This window comes from Hyperoodon ampullatus (genome assembly GCF_949752795.1).
Source record: "Hyperoodon ampullatus genome assembly, chromosome: 4".
Lineage (NCBI taxonomy): Eukaryota > Metazoa > Chordata > Mammalia > Artiodactyla > Ziphiidae > Hyperoodon > Hyperoodon ampullatus.
In genome coordinates this window covers 120,888,442-120,895,280 of record NC_136917.1, presented here as the reverse complement: position 1 = coordinate 120,895,280, position 6,839 = coordinate 120,888,442, and positions in this window count along the sequence as shown.

Below are 6,839 nucleotides of genomic sequence, written 5' to 3'. Positions count from 1 at the left end.
ATAAAATCTGAAAGATAATCAGCAGGAGGACACGAATGATAAAGGAAGCAGAGAGGGCCAGGCTGGCTGAACAATCCTATTGCTAGCACAGACCCAGAGAAAATCAGTCATATTGCGTGAGACAAACAAATGCCAATTAGAGAATAGATCTCAATGCTGACCTAATTATTGAATGTCCAGCTCTCATTTTTATGGGATGAATCCAGGCAAGTAAAATAAATTCTTGGAGACAAAACTGCTCTTTCTAATAAGGAAAATGACTTCCTCTTTCTCCATGAAACCCCAGGTGGTCAAAAAACAAAAGCCCCATACATTAGCTTTTGTTCAGTTTGAACCTTAAATCCTTCTATAAGAATAATATTGACTTCAAGGGGTCCAGACAGTGTATTTCCCATGTGGTCAAGAAGGGTTTTCTTTTAGGGAAACAGGAGTTCAAAATAAGGACAAGAACTCTTAACTCTGCAAGGATACAACCAACACAATGTAGCAGCCACCAATAAGACTGCTTGCTTCCAAGTAAATTATTAGGTGAAAGAAGAATAAAGGATTAAAGCCAAACACAGCTCCGTGTTAAGCTGGGCTGTTATAATCTAAGTATTCATGAGAAACCAGTTTAGAATTTAGAAGGGGGTGGGAGAGAAGTAACTAGAGTCAACTGTAATACAGAGAGGGTCTGTCACATGATCTAATTACAGAAATGAAAGCAACCCAGGAATTATGTGGTCTATTCAAGCCTGCAGGGAGGACGAACAAAGAATATAATTATCCATCAAGCCTGTTGATGAAACAATTACTATTTAAAGCAGATATAGATTTAAAATTAATTTGCTTCTGCATTCTGAGGATTTGGGGACAGAGATAAACAGTGTTTGAAGTTTAATTATCCGTGTGTAAGATGAAGGGGCTCATTTCAACTTGGTTAGCACTGCAAAGCGTTTTGGATGGTGTGAAAGGAAGGACCCGACTCGGCTGAAAGTCCCAGCACTGCTAAAACCTGTGATTAAAGCGAGTGACGAGGCTGGCTCAGCCTCATCCCCACAGGATGTGGTAGTATCACAGGAGAGATGGTGCAATTGCAAATTAATATTCAATTGAGCACTAGTTTGAAGTTTACCTGGAGGGGGAAACACACTATCTCTAAAAGAGCAGAAGAGGGCCAGCCAAAGAGTTCCAGACTCCAGAGCCGTGAGATCTGGGGAGTGGAGACCTTCACGCATGTTTGAGCAAAGAGGACATCTACCTGCCAGCTACTCTGAATGGACTGATTCTTATCAGAGGCCATGTGTGCAGTGTCCCAGGGCCGAATGGCAGGGCTGAGGGGAGGGCAGGGTGAAAGGGTGAATTGGAGCTGGAGTGCAGGATAAAAAACAGAGACTAGAAAATTCAAAAGTTACAGAATGACTGTGGATATGCATGGAATCGTGTCTGTGTTCAGACATCAAAACTCCCGGGAACAGAATTTCCAGACGTCAGACCCAACTCACTAGCCGCCATGGGGGAGGTGTGCTCAGTGACCCGGCCGTGCTCAAAGGGCCTGGAGCAGAGCCGGCTCTGTGGCGTGGTGGTTAAGAGGATGCGCTTGAGAACGGGCCAGCTTGAGTGTAAAGGCCAGCTCTGCCACTTCTCAATTTTATGACCTTCTCAAAGCGTTTGACTCCCCAAGTCCCCTCCACCTCATTGATGACATGACTTTCCTTCCTTCCTCATTGCATGGCTGTAAGTATTAAATACCGTTATGAGGGAAAACCTCAGTGTCCTCTCCCTACTTAAACTTCCAAGGGTTCCCCACAGTTTTTTGGGTGAAGAGTCTCCTCAACGTGGACCGCAAGGCCCGGCAATGGAGGGACCCCGTCACCTCAGCCACCTTCCCTTTCCCCTCCCCACCACTCTCTCCACTCCGGCCATGCGAGCCTCCTTTAAGTTCTCTGCTTTCTCTCCTGCTTCAAGGCCTACCCGTTTCCTTTTGTCTCTGCCTTGGAACACTTTCCCTTCCCCCCTCCTTTAACCAGTTAACCGTTATCTATTCATTCTGCAGATCTCAACTCACAGTATCTTGGGTGGTAGTTAGCCGCACAGGCTCTGAGGACTACTTGTCAGGTTCAAAACCCCAACTCCACCACTTACTACCTGTGTGACGTTTGCCCATCTAAGAGTCAGCTGCCTTCCTACAAAATGGACATGAACACCAGCACCTACCTCATACCATTGTTGTAAGGGGCACAGGAATTAATACACTGTCTGACAGACAGTCTCAGCACACAGCCTGGTCTACAGGGAGCACTGGAAAACTGCTCTCGCCGTACTCCCCAAAGCCCTCCCTTCCATGTCACTTGTCAAGGTAGCAATTTTATGTTTGTGTGATTATTTCAAGATGCCCATCTCTTCGCTAGAATGGAAGCTCCATGGGGGCAGGAACTTTCCAGTGTTTAGTCCACAGTATAGATTCAGTTCCTAGCAGAACAGACACCCAAACATTTGCTTGAGGAATAAGTGAATGGAAATGCTGAGCACAGTGCCTGGCACATAGCGGAACCTCGATAAATACTAGCTTTTCAATAACAACCCACTGATAATGCCAACTGATAATTGAAAAAAACTAATAATCACTTTGCCCAGAGGTTCTCAACTGGGAGTCATTTTGCCCCCCAGGTAAGACTGGCAATGTCTGGACAGGGCGGGGAGAGGAGCATGCGGGTGCTACTGGGATCTACTGTGAAGAGTCCAGGGAGGCTGCTAAACATCCTACAAGGCACAGGGCAGCTTTCCCATGACACAGAGTGATCCAGCACAAAAATGGCAACAGTACTAAGGTTGAGAAACCCTGAATTTTGCCTTGTCACTTTTCACTGATTGCTTAATTCACCCGTTGAGTTATAGCAGGCAAACCCAGCTTAAGGTAATCTTTCTTGCCTTTCATTCCGTCCATTTCTGCAGGTATAAGGCCATCTTTGCCTCCCCCTCTGTCCCCAGACTCTCTTGGCCTAACGGAACAGTCTCATTTCTTCTTACCCCTGTGCCCGGTGAGAGCCTGAAATCTGGGCATGTGGGTGAGGCTGAAGAAAAACACACACTCCAAGACATCTCCCATTTTGTTCTCTCTTTTGCCTCATACACATATTCCTATTTTCAGCAGAGCTTTCAGTAGAAGCCAAATGTGAGTACCATGACTTGGCTTTTAGGACAGAGCTCTGTTTCGAATGTCATGCTTCAAGAAAGTTCATGTAGCCAAAAAGTAGGGCAGGGGACAACATGTTTGATCTCTCATGTCTAATACAGAGGTCACTCTAAGATACAAGAGAATGTGCTCCAACCATAAGCCCTGGGCTCAAAATTATCAAATGTAAATTCATAGGGATGAATTAGAGGATCTGAGAAAAAGTAGGATAATGGAACAAAAGTGTTCTGAAGTGGCAATCCAGGTAATATAAAATGCACCAATACACACAAATGCTAGAGGGTAATACAAATTTTAAAACTCAACATTTAGTCGATTGCATGAAATGACATGTTGACAATGGTTAAAAGTACGTCAAACAGAAATTACAAGTGTTGGCAAGGATGTGGAGAAATTGAACCCCTTGCACACTGTTGGCCAGAAGGCATAATGGTTCAGCCAAGGTGGAAACCAGTTTGGCTGTTTGTTCCTCAAAAACTTAAACAAAGAGTCACCCTATATCCCAGCAATTATATTAATACCAGTATAAACTAGGCATAGAACCAAAAGGATTGAAAACAGAGGAACAAGAACATGGATGTATATATTCACAGCAGCACTATTCACAACCCCAAAATGTTGAAGTAACCCAAATATCCATCAACAGATAAATGGATAAATAAATGGTGGAATATCCTTACAATGGAATATTATTCAGCCATATACAGGAAAAAGTACTGATACTTGCTACAGCATGGATGAACCTACAAAAATCGTATGCAAAATAAAGTCACATATTATATGATTGTTTATATAAAATTCTAGAATAGATAAATCCACATAGACAGAATGTGGATTAGTTGTTTCTAGGCACTGGAGAAAGGGGGAAATGCAGAGAAATTTCATCTCAATAAATTATCTTTTAAAGCATGCCAAAATCACACAAACTTGACAGACACTGAAAGAGAGAACACCTCAAAATGGAAATAGATGCAGTAGCCTGGGGGATTGTATGTAATTTATTTTTGCAGTCTTAATATCACTCTATTTTTTCACAGTAATACGTATTGGCTATAAAAACTTTAGAAAATACATAAAAGTACCACAAAGAATATATAAGGCTCTATGGATAATATTTTCAGCCTTTCAAAATATATATTCTTTAATATCAATGTCAAATTAAGTTTGCAATTAAAAACAAAAAAAACAAGACCCTGTGCATTAAGTACTATAAACCTACACAGTTGAACATTTATTTCTGCCAGAGCTTTTATTATAAGCTTGTTTCTTTCTGTGGGCAGAGGCTGGGCTGGGGGACCGAGGGTTGCCAGGGAAGCAGGTAAGTCTGTGACTTTTTGGGTAGGGCCTCTCTTCTATCCTTCCATCCATCTCAGACCAGTGTGTCTGGCCCTTACCAGGCTGGCAAAGTCTGGTCTCTGTGGGACAGAAAGCTTCCTTCTCCACATCTGAGCCATTGACCCTCCAAGAAAGAGACTGGAATTTCTACTCCTTTCCCTGCAGAGCCTCTCCTTCCTGCCCACAGCAAGAGGTCTCCATAACCTATTATACTAGTAAGCTCTGAGAATGGGGAGATGGGGGCTTAGTATCCTTGACTTCATGAAACAGATCATTACCTCCAAAAACGTTGCAAATGATGGTGAACTGTATGTCTCACTTCCCATCCTACTAAACCTTTTTGAGCAGAAACATGAATAAAATGAGAAAGAAACAAAGAGAGGAGCAGAAGTTTGGAGCTCGGCTCAGCATAGAATGGATATGTTACCAGTGAATTAACAATAATCAAAGGTCCCTGTTATAACCACACTGGAGTGGTAACTGTCTCCATGAAAAGACACCACCCCAATTCACAGACCCAGAGGTTTTGGTTTTGAATGTTCACTCTTACCTTCATCTCTCAGTGGCCTCTCTCTCAATCCAATTTTATCGTCAAAGCTTCAGATCCAACATCCATCCTCTTCTTGCAACACTTGTTCCTCCTGTTCTTACAGCAAAACTGCCCTTCCCGAGTCACTTCCTCCTGATGAAAAAGACCAGATGTCAAAGGTGTGCAAGTATCCTCAAGAGATTTCCTCCCTACAGAAACTGATAGGACCAAAAGAGCACTAGTTTACCAAAAAAATGGTAAAGGAAATAAAAATAGATAATTGTCAGAAATATCAACATTGACAAAAAAGAGAATTTTCCAAGTATGGAGTTGCCTCTCTGGCATGGGAAGTCTATCCCACAGCTGATGGAAGGTAGTGATTCTTCTCCATTTCTCCAGGGAACGTAGCATTAATGGTTTTCCCAAAAACAGCTGCTTGAGGAAACATCACCACAAGCAGATAGAAGAAGCCTAGCCAGCTGGCCTTGTCTCTGCTTCTTGCTGTGCATGATGCACAGACATACAGAACCTACAGCAGTAACACAGAGTAACATAATCAAGAGAAATAAAGGAGAGACTAGTCAAATGCTCAGTGTCCTCTTGTTCTGTCTTATCATGATGCACAGACATGAGAAATCATAGATGCTTAAAAAAGAAGTGAATTATGCTCATCAGATACCAGCAAAACACTTCACATGTCTGTACATTGTATGGTTTCTATCTCAACCCAAAACCCCCCTGATCAAGAATTTGGAGGCAGTTGCCTAGAATGGGGTCTGATTTTACTCTGTGCTGTACAGAACTGCCTATGGGATCTAAGTGAAGACTCTGCAGAGATAGAATTTCAGGTATTCAAAAAGGTACACTTCCATATAAACCAAAGTGGCCATCAGATGTGAGGCACTCATGCCCCAAGCTATGAGAAAATGGAAAAGTCAAAATGCTCCCATGAGCCATTTGGTATCATTGAGTTTCTCCTGGGACACTCTGTACTGCCTGTAAATATGACCAAATCCAATTCTAGGTAGCTTCTGGAACAAGGCAAGTGGTCAGGATTTATTCAGGCCAACATCTGGAAAAGCATGTTCCAGTTAACTCTGTGAAAAAGCGAAGTCATATCCTGGAACTGTCCCCACCCCCCGCCCCTCCTCTACCAGCCTAAAAACCTCCACAGCACAATATGTCTCTAAGACGCCTTAAGATAGCATCACAAAATTGGACAATAGCTGGCAGCAATCATCTCCCAGACTTGCCAGACTTGGTATTTTTTAGGGTAGAAAGCATCTAATGGCCACGAGTACTTCATTTAGTGTTTTTCTAATGCATTGCAAGAAGTTCACTCTCTAGCACTGAACTCTGCCAAGGAACCCATCTCAACCTCCCATCCCACCTCTAGAGAATTTTCATCCAAATATTTTATTAAGCTTGCCCCAAATGCTCAGTATTTGCAGAGTACTTTGCAATAATTTAGTAGCCTTCTCTCAAGACACACCTAGAGAAAGGAGATTTCCCACACACTATCAACATTTACTTTGCAGAGGGAGACCCTGGAGTCTCTAGGGAGGTTTACAGCTAGTGGCCAAGAACTTTTCGGAGTCACAAAGAAGGGGCAGCTGATTCCACTGGGAAGGGGACCAGTGACTGCAAGGTCTTCCCTTTTGGCTGGTGATAGTTTGTCTCCCATTGAAGTTACTCCTTGGAAGCCTTCTTAGACAAAGGTCTATCTTGAAGTGTTTTAAGGTGTTGTCTATCAGGAAGAAGTAACATATTAATTAGCTAATACTGTAATATTGGTTCATA